Genomic DNA, 15,281 nt, shown 5'->3' on the forward strand with positions numbered 1-15,281 from the left:
GTATGATTCTTAAGTTGTATAGTAGAAGAATTTATTACACCTTACATATTCATTACTTGATTATCAATTGTGTTCATTGTTCAAGGGTCGTCTTTTGTACATGTCTCTAAGGTCTTTGCTTAAGGACAAGCAAAGACTTAAGTATGGGAGAGTTTGGTCTGCCATAATTTGATATGTCAAATTAGACTCTCCACTACACTTAAGGAGCTTATTCTTGAGCAATTTAGGTGTCTTTTTATATGTTTTTTTAGTTTTGTTATTAATAAATTATATTTATTAGTTTTAAGCCATTTTTGATATCCAAATTGGCCAATCGTGCCATGGGGAACCTAACAATGTGATTGAGTGGTGTAAGGAGTCTATGGTGTCCCGAACGTGAAGAAAACATCATTAAGAAGGGAGTATCGCGATATCAAAGCATGAAAGTCGTGATACCCTTGACAGTGTTGAAATGAAGAGAATAGAGGTAATCTACACTGGTATCGCGATATTAGACCTTGGGTATTGCGATACCAAGCCCCCCAAGACTCCCAGTCTCAAGATTGTTTTATGTCTAAACAAGCTTAAGTTTATTTTTCATTTAAAGGCATAAATGGTCAATATTAGGTTAAATGTTAGTAGGCTATAAATACAACTTTATAAGCCTTTGTTTTCAAATTTTGTTCGTTGAAAAACATTTTCCTTAGTTTCATAGCTCTTAGTTTAGGTTTTCTTTTCTTTTCCTTTTGTTTTTGTTGTAGTATTTTTATTTCTTCGTTTTTGCTGGAACATTGTGGATGGATATATATTAAACGCTTGTGCTTCATTGGATGTTTATCTATTAATGAGAATTTTCTCAACCCTTATCCTTTATATTTTATGCTTACTATGTGTTTGTTAAAATGATTGTGTGGAATTTGGGTTTAATCATGTGCTGAAGTGTTTTATTGGTTGATTGATGAATGGGTTACTTAGCTAAGTTGTTATCTATGATTTTATTAGCTTTTTGTTCAAGTGTATTAAATTGCATATTACACTATAATGGACGCCTCTAGTGGAATAATTAGATAGACGAGATCGAGAAGAAACTCTATCGTGTAGGACTTTGATACACTTGTGCTAAATAGTGAGGCCAAGAGGAAACTTATATGCCTAGGTGAGACTGAGAGGAAAACCTAGGGGATATATTTTAGTCTAGGATGAGATCGAGAGGAGATTTTTAGCTAAGAGTGACAAACAATATAATCATCATAGGTTTATCAGCTTAGTTAGTAATCCATGACTCGTTCAACTGTTATTTCAATCAATTTGCCTAGTTTCTAGTTAAAAGGAAGAAAGTTAGTTTTATATTTTTATTTGTTAATCTAAATTTAGTTTATAAGCAATTTGTATTTGAATTTTCATTAATAATTTCTGACTCAATTAGATTAGTGATTGTTTAACTTGTAATTAACTTGATAACACATTTACCAATTTGGCAATCCTTTGGGTTCAATCCTTGGAATGCTTTAGTGTTCCATTGCCAATACAAATATTACAACTAACACTGTACGCTTACAGTTAAAACCAAAATTTTAAATCATTTTATAAAAATGTTTGTTCTCTAAGCACGCGCGCACGTGGTTATTCAACTTATACAACTGTCAGTAATCAATTTAAAGTAGTCGTGCCATCTTTCCTTTTTACAAACAAAACTGATGCTCCCCAAGGCAATGTATTGGATTGTATAAAGGCTTGATCTAACAAGCCTTGCAATTGCACTTTAAGTTCTTTTTGTTAGATCTGGTTCCCTAAGTGTAATATTTTCGTCTATGTAGACTTGTAAATTTTTTTGAAAAAATTGGTTAATAAAATAATTCATAGATTACATTAATATATTTTGTATAATTGTCCTTATGTGATTTTTTCTTGCAAAGCAAAATAGAATAAAATATTGGCTCACTGCTTGTCTAATGTTTAAACTAATACTAAGCGGTATTACATGGTCAGATCATAATATGGAAAGACAACTTATATTAATAAAAGAACCTAAACATGTACTTAGTCTAATCGAAAATGAGAAAACTGACTAAAAGACTAATATGTTGTCTATTTAGTGTAATTGGGAGATGTCTTGTCTTGGGCACTGAAATGAATGACTCCAAAAAGATTGAGATATAGATGTGACTAGACTGACATTACATCAAATTGGACCAAATAAGAATAGATCCTGAATTTATATATGGATTTATTCACTTGTGACATTTAAAGTGTGAGATACATTAATCTTGAGTGGATGATGGACTATGTATGTATGACTCGTATACTTTGATGTAAGTAAAAGCCTGAGTTCAAATAGATAATGAACTGAAAGCTGGTGCGTTGGGTATACGACTTCTGCAGTATGTAGTGTCATTCACAACCATGGAATTCATAGCCCGAGATTGGGGTAAATGATATCTTTTCATTGGCATTACATGGTTGATGAAAAGTAAACGTGGCCACGGGTCATTTGTCTTTGTGATGAATGACTTGATAACTATTTGATAGTAATTTACTTTTCATGAAGGAAGATGTAATGATTACCATGAGATAAAATAGGATCATATTGGGAGAAAAAATTTATCCCAAAAAGATTAAGGATATCTTATGAGGGTAACACACTTATGGCAAGGCCATTTGACGAGCACTAATCGAGTTGTTTTCGTAATGGTATGCCGTTGGGGGGAGCTCAATCACGATATTATAGTGGAATGACTTCGTGACTAAATGAGTTTATAATTAATAGGCGAAAAGTTGGAACTTAATTATAAATCATTTGAGCCCTAATCGTATGTTGAAACAAATGAACATAAACGGATAGAAATGGTAAAAATAGAGAAATGAGAAACATTTGGAAATGAATGTGGTTTTTTCCAAAATGAAAATGACTTCGAAATGAATTTATGGTTTTTGAATTAAATGAAGTTGGAAAATGGAAATAAATCATTTTGTCATAGTGGGTCCATTGAATGTAGAAATATAATATATTTTTTCATAGATTTTTTACGGTAAATTCGTCATGATTTTAACAGATTTAGAATTTGGTTGAGAAAATTATTTAATTGAAAAGTTAATTTATTTAAATTAATTTGAGATGTTTATTTTGAGAAATAGAAAAAAATATCGGATTGGATCGAATTATAAAGTACTGGGTTAGAAGTCCAAGAACTACTTGTAGTTGAACTCGACATGGGAGAGGCCCAAAAGCCCTTAATGTTTAAAGAGAAGGACGACAAACCCTAGTTTGTTTAACTAGGGTTGTCGCCCTCTATATCCTAGTTAGACTAGGAGTCCTTTTTTCTATTTTAAATAGACTTCTACAATTCAAATACAGTTTCACCTCTTCTCCCTATAAATAGATGGCGCTGGTAGGGATAAAAACACACAACTTTTGAGATATTGTTATTCTACCTGAAAATAGTGAGAGTTTTATTCTTTAAATATAAATTATATTTTTTGGAATAACAATTCTATCGATTTCTACTGAGAGAGATATTTGTTTTCACATTGAAAAGTAAATAAAACTATTTCTGATTCTATGCTTGACTCGAATCGTTGGAGCCTACATTCAAAGCAATTCATGGTACAAGAATAGTGGATAAGGTCATTCGATGGAAACACGAGTACGTAAAGGATTTGTTTAGCCAAAAATAGAGGTGTAATTTTGCTAAAGGGTTTATTGCTATAAATATCACAAGCCGACTCATATTTCAAAATTTTTATTTTTCACTGTGCAAGAAAATTGTTATCAAACCTTATTTTTTTCCAACAGTTTTAACTCAACCGATGCCATATGATAAGGGGCGATAAACATCAAAGTCGTACCAAAGTAAACTTCAATTGCAAACTCCACCTCAGAATCAGGAGGTAACTCATGTAATTCTTTCGGGAATACATCCGCAAATTCACATACGACTCAAATTTCATTCAACTTTAGATATTCAGAGGTTGAGTTAATGAAGTTTGATAGGAACGCCTTACAACCCTGGTTCAAAAGTTTACTGGGTTGCACTGCGGATATGATTTGAATGACATTACTCAACCTTATGCCTTCAACTATCATAATATCGCCCTCTCGACATTGGATCCCAAATCTCTTTTGTCGACAGTCTAAAATCACACCACTGTAAGTCAATCCATTCCCAGAGTCATATCGAATTTCTTAAATGACATAATAAAAAGATTAGCAAAAAATGTTTTACCATTGATTTAAAATAGGCAAAAATGACACTTGATTCATTATTACTGATTAACCTAGTGGACTCGATCCATTCATCTCAATTTTAGACTTTTCTGCGGTGAAACTACCCAAAACAATTAAACTAGTGCTAATATAGGGGTGTATGGACATGGGATAGATTAATGTATGCACTGGAATATTAAATATGAAGAATATACATGACACAACATCTGTGGTGTCAACTTCCTCTCGAGTACATATGGTGTATGTTGAGGTAGAAGCTCTCGCCTCTAGTTGAGAAGTAACTGAATCATTACCTCTTCTTTTACCACCACCTAAAGCGGCACCACCTCATGTAGGACCTTGATCCCATGAAGTAGGAGTGGATCTATGAGATTGTACTGGAGCATCATTCAATTTAATAATAAAATTCCTAACATCTTGGTTCGTAGAACCACATCGGTAACATGCTCATGTCTTCTTCCAAAACTCACCATTATGGTTTCTCCCACGATGTTCACAATTTGAAATGTTTATAGCTTGAGTTGAACCACTCCTACTAGCCACAGAGACTAACGGCTGTCTAGGCTGACTTCTCTCCAATCTGAAATTTGAGGGGACTGATCTCCTTGGCCTATGGAAATCTCTAGCTCGCTTGGGTGCAAGAAGCGAACAAGCTTCTCCGACCCTTTTACTAGTAACACTGATCTCAGCGGGTTTTTTTTATCCCAACCCATGTTGGAAAAAATTCAGTTTGAAAACGGTTGTCTTTCGCAGCAAAAAATTAAAATTTTGAAAACTTACCTGGTTTTTTGATATTCATAGCAATAAACCTTAACTGAATTCATACCTGTGTTTTTGGATAAACAGATCCTTAATGTTTTTTAGCTTTCAAAATGGTCTTCTTCACTAGTATCGTACCAAGAATTGGTTTGAGTGTGGGCTCGAACCAATTGAATAAAAAAATTAGAACTAGAAAAAGTTTTCCTTTTGGGGTGAAAACGAAAATTCTCTCTTCTTTAATAAAAATCAGTAAAATTGTTATTTTGAAAAATATGGTTATAATTTGAGAATAAATTTTCTCTATTTTTTGACAGAATAACACTTAGTAGCTCTATCGGTGCCATCTATTTATAGGAAGAGTAGGTAGAACCTTTGTAGAGTTGTAAAAGTTTATTTTAAATGGAAAAAAAAACGTTTGTAAACTGTTACAACGATAATTCTCACACCCATTGAATCAAGCCACCTAGGGGTGATCATGATCAACTAGTACGAATATGAATTTCAATTCAATTAGTACATGACCCTAATTCTTTAGGCATTCACATGTACTAATAATTATGTAACATTTGACCATCATTCTAACTTATGCATAACTCATTGGGGAGTTACTTAACTAGATGATCTTGAGTATATAACCATCAACTCAACACCTATCGCATCAGGCACCACAAATGAGTTATCTTGGGACAATGTCACTGAGTAGCATGCTATGACTAGTCGTCCTCTTTGACAAGAAAACTTCTTAATGTATCACATGATAATACCTACCAAAAGGGCCGGTCCAACTATCATATGATCATAAGAAAATTCTGCTTACTTTCAGGAAGTCTCCTCAATGAAATCTATATGACAACGTTTACCTTGGGGTAGGTTTAGCTCATGTCATCACAAGAGACCATTAATGGAGGCTGTAGGTCTTGTTTAGGGATATTCTCCCACTCAATATTTTAAAAAAATATGCAAGGTTTTTAATTTCCAAATTCAATCATGTATGATAAATATATGCATGGCAAGTACATGTGACATTCTTTCCTAAACTATATGATATGCTTATCTCATGTATGCATGACATGATATGATAATTTTATAATGTTCACATTCAATTATTCAAGAGAATCAATCAAACAATTTTGATTCTCTATAGTTTTCCTTTTAAGGGAAAACCGAAGAAGTGAATGTGAACCGTGTACTAGGTAGGTTCCTAGGAAAGAGAGGTGAGTCGTATTTGACTACTTAAAAATTAGGCCTTTTCATGCCAGATCTAATCCTAAACATGCACCTTCTCATTACCACACTTCTCACAGTAATTAAATAACTTAAAAAAGTGAATGGAACAATACAACACATGTATTTTCTCATTACCACACTTCTTATCTTTGATAGATCAACTGTGGATCATCTCATACACATATATCACAATTATATCATAAATAATTATTAAACAAATATATAAAAAGATGGGTAATAAAATAAAATTGCCAGCCAATGTTTTCATGGTTCTATTTCTAGAAAATAAATAATAAACATAAAATACATAGTTTTTATTCACAAGGCATCCCTTGTGTCTTTGACTACCATCGCTCCATCTTCTTCTCATCATGAACTCCTTTTTAGAAAATTTACATTTATGTCCTATATCTGTTTCCAACTCACAAGAATTTTATAATAAAAAATAATCCTACATGGAGATAATAGTCCACGGTCTATTTCCTAAGAACCACAACCTTGGCAAAAAATAATAACTATATAATGTATAGATATAATACTGTATCCATTCATATACATTCCCTTAAACATACGAATAATTACAAGAATTACATATGTTATAAAATATTAATCAAATAATATGAAGAGAGAAATTTGGTCTTGGTTTACACCATAAACATAACACAACTTGGCTCTTGATACCAATTGTTGGGAAAAAAAATCTAGTTTGAAAATGGTTTTATTGCACAACATAAAATTAAAATTTTGAAAATCGACCCAGTTTGTGATACTTATAGCAACAAACCTTAATTAGATTTGTACTTGCGCTTTTGGATAAGCAGATCCTTGATGCTTTTTAGATTTCAACCAAACGATTTTCTTCGCTATTCTCGTACCACGAGTTTCTTCGAGTGTGGGCTTGAATCAAATGAATCGAAACAAAAAATTAGAAAATTTTTCCTTTTAGGGTGAAAACGAAAATTCTCTCTTCTTTAATAGAAACTAATAAAATTGTTATTCTGGAAAATATTTCTATAAGTTGAGAATAACTCTCTATTTTTTAGAGAAACAAAAATCTCTCAAAAGTTATGGTAATAGCTCTACTGGTGCCATCTATTTAGAGGAAGAGAAGGTAGAACCCTTGTAGAGTTGTAAAAGTTTATTTTAAATGGAAAAAAAATATCCTACTTAGAGTAGGAGAGGGGTGAACTACTCACACTTGTATTTCTACTAGGGTTACCACCTCCTTCATGTTATATCAGTGGATTTGGGCCTCTCTCACACCGAGTCCAATTACGAGTACTTCCTAGGCTTTTTTGACTTAGTACTCTGTAATGTGATCCAACTCGAATCATTTTTTTATTTCTCGAAATAAACTTTAATATTTAAATATTAAATAATTTTCTCATCCCAATTTTACTCTAGTAAAATTTTGATGATTTTACCCCTGGTAAAATTTTAATGATTTTACCCTTGTTAAAATTTTAACGATTTTACCCCTAATAAAATTTTGAGAAATTTCATTTAATATGTCACAACTCAACATGTTCACTATGATTGAATGATTTATTTTCATTTCTAGGCTTTAATACAGTCTAAAAACGTAAACTTATTCTTCCATCATTTTTTAAGTAATTCTACAAAGGATTTCAAATTTCTATTTTCATTTTTGGAAACCTATATTCATTTCCAAATGATTCCATTTCTTCATTTTGAAAAAAACCATAATAATTCCAGAATGTTTCCCATTTCTCCTTTTCTATTCATTTTGTTCATTTTTATTTAAACACACAATTCATTTATGGTTTTAATGAGCTAGTGGAGGGACCGATTGGACATATGAAGTTGAGGCTCAAATGACTTATAATTAAGTTTTGAGTTTTCGCTTATTAATGATAAGCTCATGTAGTCAGAAAGTCATTCCACTATGGTATCGTGATTGAGCTCTCCCCAACGACATACCATTACAGAAGCAACTATTTAGTACTCGTTCAATAGCCTTGTCATTAGTGTGTTACACTCATAGGATATCATTGATCTCTTTGGTACAATATTCATTCTTCCAATACGATTCTATTTTATCTCATGGTAACCATTACATCTTACTTCATGAAAACTCAATCACTAACAATTAGTGATCAAGTCATCCATTACAAAGACGAATGACTCGTGGCCACGTTTACTTTTCATCTACCATGTAATGCCAATAATAGGATATCATTTACCCCTTTTTTTGGGCTCTGAATTCCACTATTATGAATGACACTACATAAAACAGAAGTCGTACACCCAAAGCACCAAGTTTTGGTTCCTTATCTATTTAAACTCAGGCTTTTATTTACAATAAAGTGTAAGATTCACGCATACATAGTTTGCCATCCACTTAGGATTTAGATATGCCATACTATAAATGTCACAAGTGAATAAATCCATAAATGGAATCAGGATCTATTCTACTTGGGTCCTGTCCGATGTACTATCAGTACAATCAGTCACATCTATGTCTTTATCTTCTGGGAGTCATCCACTCCAATGCCCAAGACAAGGCATCTCCCCAATTGGACTCGATAGACGAAATATTAGTTTTTCAATTGGTTTGCTTATTCCTAATTAGATTAAGGACATGTTTAGGTTAGGCTACTAATATAAGCTTTTTTTTCATACTACGATCCGACCATGTAATACCGCTTAGTATTAGTTAAACATTAGACAACCAATAGGAAACATTTGCTTCCATTTTGCTTTGCTTGCAAAAACCATTTGAGGAAAATGATACAAAGTATATTAATCATAATCAATAAATTTGTTTTATTAACCAATCTGTTCAAAAAAGTACAAGTGTATATTGACAAAAATACTACACTTAGGGCAGCAGATCCAACAACCCAAAGCTTTTTCGAACATTCTTTATTGACGAAATTTAAAAACATCTGAACTCGTAGTGTAATGCCCTGAATAATTTAAATATGCTTTTGGTGAAATTTGGCATAAATGTGTATCTGCTTCAGTGGTTAAGTGTTCTGGGTGTGTGTGTGTGAGGTATTGGGTTCAAGTACCACTTTTGACAATTCTATTATTTTTTATCCTAGCCTTATCCCTATTGGGTAGGCTTTTGTAATATTGTTTGTAAAAGCATATCAGAATGAGCCTGTTGGTTCGAGTGGTAAGGAGTTAGTGTGTTGGAGGTCTTGTGTTCGAATCCCTACATGAGCGCGGGTGATAAATTTTGCTTTGGTTGTGTGATAAAGGTTCAGTGGAATCGAAACTCTGAAGTTGTTGTATGAGAATAAAGTTGTGAGATAGTGTGTCGGTTAGTTAGTGGAATAATGGGGGGAATTGAGATATTGTTTTATTATCTTTTTTTATTTTTTATTTTTTTCTCTCTCTTCCCAATTTTCCTTCTATTTTTGATGTTCCATTTCTTCCTTCTCCACTTTCTTTTATTTTTTCTCAAATTTTGCTTTTCATCCATTGAATTCCTATCGTTGCATCTGTAAAATCATTGCTTTCCATTCGGTTTAGGTAAGTAAGGCTTTATTGATGGTGGTTTTGAATTTAGTGTGTCCGTTTCTTTCTTTTCGGAATTGGCGTGGTAGTGTGGTTGGAAGTTTTTTATCATTAAAGATTTTTCTTTCGTAGAAAAAGGCGTTGAATCAGTGAATTTTACTTCAACGGCTTAAACTGTGTCTGTAGCTGTTTTCCTTGGTGGTAAGTTTGGTTGTGCTACTCGGTTTTTGCATTAATGAAATCATAAATTGGTTGCTAATAGGTCATTGGAATGCTATCTTTAGGTTCTGGTGGGCTCGGGATTGCAGTAGCATCAAAACCGTACTAGGTGTGTACCCTAAACACGAAAAATTAAGGTTCGACAAAAGCTGAAAAAGGGCACTATTGATGCCACACAGGCATGTGCTCGGCCATGTGGCTGGCCGTGTGCAAGATACGGCCGTGTGACGGTCTGAGTGTGGTGATGTGGGCCACACGAGCTAGGCCAGGGCAAGCCACACGAGCATGTGGGCCTAGGATATTGAAATTTTTCCTAGGGTTGCACAGGTCACTCCAATCGACTATGGGCCTACCGTAGGGTCGGTAAGGGCTAACCAAACCCTATATTCTATATATATGTTATTTGTATACGAGCATGTTAAACATGTTAATTCTGTTAATTCTATATTCTGTATCTGTGTTTGGGGTGAGACTTGCATATGTGGAGGAAGTGATCTGTAAGGTGACCTTTTGCCTATAATCTGGCGGCTTGACTGCATATTATTCTTTTATGTGTTGCATCAACACTATATAGTATGTTGGGGGGTGGGTGTTTTTAACCTCACGTGGTGTGATGGCATGGTCAAAGATGGTGTGTAGAGGTTGGGGGTAGGATTTTGTATATCTGTGCTGTTTATTTGATTTTGATATCTGTATCTATTATGGACTTAGGTTCGAATCTATATCTGACTGTATATGAAATTCTGTGTATGTTGCATGACTATTTCTGTTGGGTTACACACTGAGTTTACGAAAACTCACATATGTTTGTCTGTTCTATTCAGGTAATCCACAAACTTAGACGGGTTGGTGCGACGGAGGCTCGGCGGTGACCACTCGACAGAGAACTATTTTTATTTAGTAATATCAATTTTATTTTAAAATCTGGTTGTTTTTGAGAGTTTGTAATATTTAGGACTCTCTGGATTGTATGGTTTTTAACTTTCAGATTTGGATTTTGTTTTGCTTTGTTTTCCACAATGTTGACAAAAACACTTTACGCAAACAAATGGTTTTAACAAATGGTTTTTGGAAACACGAGCTTGGTTTCAAATAAAACGTTTTCAAACTTCCGTTGCAAATTATTGATAACTTAAAATGGTTTCAAATAAGATTATAAACTCAAGTTTTTCCGGATATTAAGACTCTGATTGGTAAACTAATAAAACGATACGTTTTAACTTAAAATATATAATTTAAAACCCTTTTTCGAAACACACCCAGATTCGACCATAACGTCTAGGCCGGGTTTGGGGTGTTACATTTAGAGGGACCAATGATACTCTGATCTCATCACAACTTTCTTTCTTTATCGACACTATCTTCAAGGAATATCGACTTAACTCTAGAAACTCTTGCTCATAATCCGATACAGATAAACCTTCCCAAGTTAAGAAAATGAACTCACACTTCCTGTTTTCGATATAAAGTTCCCCAACATATGTAGCACCCTATACCCGATCCAATTACCGGGTCTAGATACCGAATGTCATAATTATACCGTATTTCTTAATGACCTTTCTAGCTTGATTTATTTATAGACTTAGACAACGTCAAATTTTAAACCCATATTTACCATACAACTTTATTCTAATTTCTTGGATAACAATATGTTTTAGAATTTAAGCTTCGAATAAATTCTCTAATATACAAGTGCTAACGTTCTTACAATCATTTTTCCCTACTAGGCCTGTTATTTACACTTACTAAGGCTTTAGACTTAATTCGATATAAATACACTTATTCAACCCTCGAGGCGTAGTCTCTAAGTGTGCCCCTCTATATGTATGGTACAACTGCATCACCATTCGCGTGGACTTGGCTGTGTCTAGCTTGGTCCCCAAACAATCATTGATTCATTCTTTGACCCTACATTCAAGGTAAAATACGCGTAAGTTTGAAAGAACCTAGTGAGAATCTATACAATAATATTGGAAAGTAATTTTTAAAGTCTTGGGTATTAAATAAAACTAATGCACAAAATTAAACTCCTTGAGTTTCTTAGGAGATCCTATAGTTTGACAAGCAAACAACAACCAGAACAAGCCAAAGCAACACTCAAATAGTTGAGTACATAAGCTTACATGTTGTCCTTCGTCCTCACTAGCTTAGCTTTTCCAATGTTAGAACCTTCTTCGTCCTGTCAGCTAAGCATGACAAACCACATACCAATTAAACTGAAGGTGGTTAAATCTTAAAACCTAGAATACATTATCAATTAAATGGAAAGATTAAGAAGCTTACCAGCTTACCGAATTCTCTACTTTCCAGACTCAATCCTCACGATCATTGCCCTATACTAAGCTTTCCTCAATTATTTTCTCCTTTGGAACAACCAACGAAGATGGTGCAAAAGAGGAGAAAATGAAAACAAAAATGAGAAGTATTTTTCCTCCAAAATAAATCCCTTCATATATATATCCTTTCACGCACAATCATCGATTCTCAAATAAACCATCCATTGGTGATAATTTTGTCTCCTACTAAGGAACCATTCAGTTCCAACTTAATTAAATTAGAATTGAGACCTAACTAATCACCAATCAACCACAAAAATTTCCAAATTTTTTAATAGAGCTCGCTGAATTACCATCTCTCGCAATTAACTCCTAAATCCTTCTTAATTTCAAGAACATAATGAAAACTAGGTGTGATAACATATTTGTTTTTAAACTCTTCCAAGAAAAGGCTCACGTAACTTGCTCGGATAAAAAATGACGGGTTACTGCCAACCACCATTGATAAGCTTCTTATTTAAGTAGAGAGACGCCACATATAGCACATTCGAGTGGGGTACACTCTAGTTGGTCTAAAACTCGCTCAACATTTTCTAACCAATATTCAAAAGTTTCTGGACTGATGCCTTCCACACCATTGAATTCGATGGCATCATCCTTTCTCAACTCTTTAATTGGAGCTTTTCAACTGCCAATCGATGACATGACCTAGGGTGCAACACTGAGAACACTCCCAAGGACATAAAAAATGGTGTGTAAAAGCGTTTCATCCCTCTTGCCCTCCAAATAGGGCCTTGCAACTTTAACTGATCTATGTGCATCGGTTTGGTTACTTTCAGTGCATCATGATCATAATTATCTTCTCTATCAACTCAAGTAGTTCTAACCTCAATCTCATCACCAATTTTATTATCTAATGCTTCAAATATCTTTAATTTATATATAAGATCAAACAATAACATGTTAGCATTAAAACACAACTCGAACTCGATATAGATAATGGAATGTACCTTTAAACTCAATTACAATACTCAGTTTAGTCCAAGAATCGGCTAAACTCTAGCTCTAATATCACTAAATGTGACACCCCACACCTAACCCGATCATTGGGTTCGAATGTGTGACATCACATTACATTGCCAAAGCAACTCAGACTAATTCAACATAATTTCAATAGGTTTAATTCACATTATTCAAAAGCTTAAACAATAAATCATTTTAATAAAAACATTAATATGTGCTCAAAGTGTATAATAATATATTTCTTCTAATTACAGAAATATGATAAGTTAATTTCAGTTTTGGACTCCAAACCAAAATCAAATGTCAAATTTCAGGTTTATGTCTCGAGATAGGGTTTGTATGTCTTGAGACAGGTCATGAATTTTTTTAAATATTTTTAGCTATAAAGTTGACATGTCTTGAGACTTTACATGTTGTGTCTCGAGGTATGATCCTTTATGTCTCAAGGCCAACCTCCCCTGATTTTCTATTTTTTCTTCGATGTTTGAATGTCTCGAGATAAGATGTTCTTGGCTCGAGACTTGGAGCAGGGAAAAATCTATTTAGCTTTGATGTTCTTTTATCTCGAGATAGAAACCAGTTGTCTTGAGACCTAAAAATGATTGTCTCGAGACTATACAAGTATGTCTTGAGACCTTAGGCTCTTGAATGAAAAATTGATATGAAATTCATCCTAACGGTCTTGAGACATGTTCTTTCTGTCTCGAGGCTCAGTGATCAAATGATCAAAATCTTGCACTTTTAAATGTCCAAAACCTTAGCCAAATGAAGCTAAACATACCTAAAATATAACTCAAAAACATATTCAACCAATTGACCTATCTAAATATACTCAAACATCACCAAATTATAACCTTAAATTCATCATTACTAAACCAACCAAATTACACATTCAAACCCACATAATCAAACATAATTAACTAGTAATCAAAAGATAAAATTAAAGCAAGATAACATTATAAGTCACTTGCCAAAACTGCCAAAATTAACTTAGTTTACAAGTCAACCAACCTAGGTACATGTTATATGACTTCAATATATATACACACAAAATAGGATTGTAATGGCTTCCGAGTTGAGCTTGAGATTTGGATGCTAGAATGCAAAATTTCTTTAGCTTTATCTGAGACTTGCACATGGAAACAAACAAATCTGTATGCAGAGTATTGGTTACTTAGTGGTGATAACATAATTCAAATATAAACATAACGAAATCAAATAAACATAAATAACATGAAAATTCAAGTTAGCCAACTAATCATTTTATATTAATATCAAAGATACGTATATATAATATACACTAATAGCTTACTTATCATTTCATTTTATTCACAATAATGCTTTACACAATTTCCCAATATAATTTCTGATGCCTCAAGGTATTTGCATCAAGTTTAACATATGAAAATCATATCTCATGGTAATATCAATATCTCATACCAATTCAATACATGTTCAATATATTATTTTTACATTATAATCCCTATTAACCATATTGGATATAATAAAAGATACTCGGATCAATCCACCATCATATCGAATATGCACTGAAGTGCTAATTGGGCACAAGTGCACCAATCCCACCAACACCAGAATACGTTCGAACCCCTAAGGTATTTGAGTTGTTGATATGTTCTCGACCCCCAAGGTATTGAAGAACTATGACGATATGTACACGCATAGCGCTGAATCTTCCACCTATTGAAACGAATCTTATGGCATGCCAATTATACTCATGACTCTATTTGACAATGTTAATAGGGCAAATATCATTACTATTAGTTGTATTTCATCAACAAGCACATGTTCATGTATTCAACCTACCAAATAATCACAAATCACATAATCAAGTATATACATACCTTTTGAACATATCACATTGTTAGATTACCATTTCCAGACGTTTAATGAATCAAACATATGCATATATTTATCTAACAAACTTGAATTATGAGAGCACAAACTAGATTAGCTATTTATTGACAACTTTGCCTTTTCTTTTACTTTTTGACATCCTGACGTTGTGTTTAGCTACATACGATAAATTCAGATACAGAAAATCCATTAGTTAAATAATTCAGACATAG

Source organism: Gossypium hirsutum, chromosome D01 (assembly GCF_007990345.1).
Source record: "Gossypium hirsutum isolate 1008001.06 chromosome D01, Gossypium_hirsutum_v2.1, whole genome shotgun sequence".
NCBI classification, from domain to species: domain Eukaryota; kingdom Viridiplantae; phylum Streptophyta; class Magnoliopsida; order Malvales; family Malvaceae; genus Gossypium; species Gossypium hirsutum.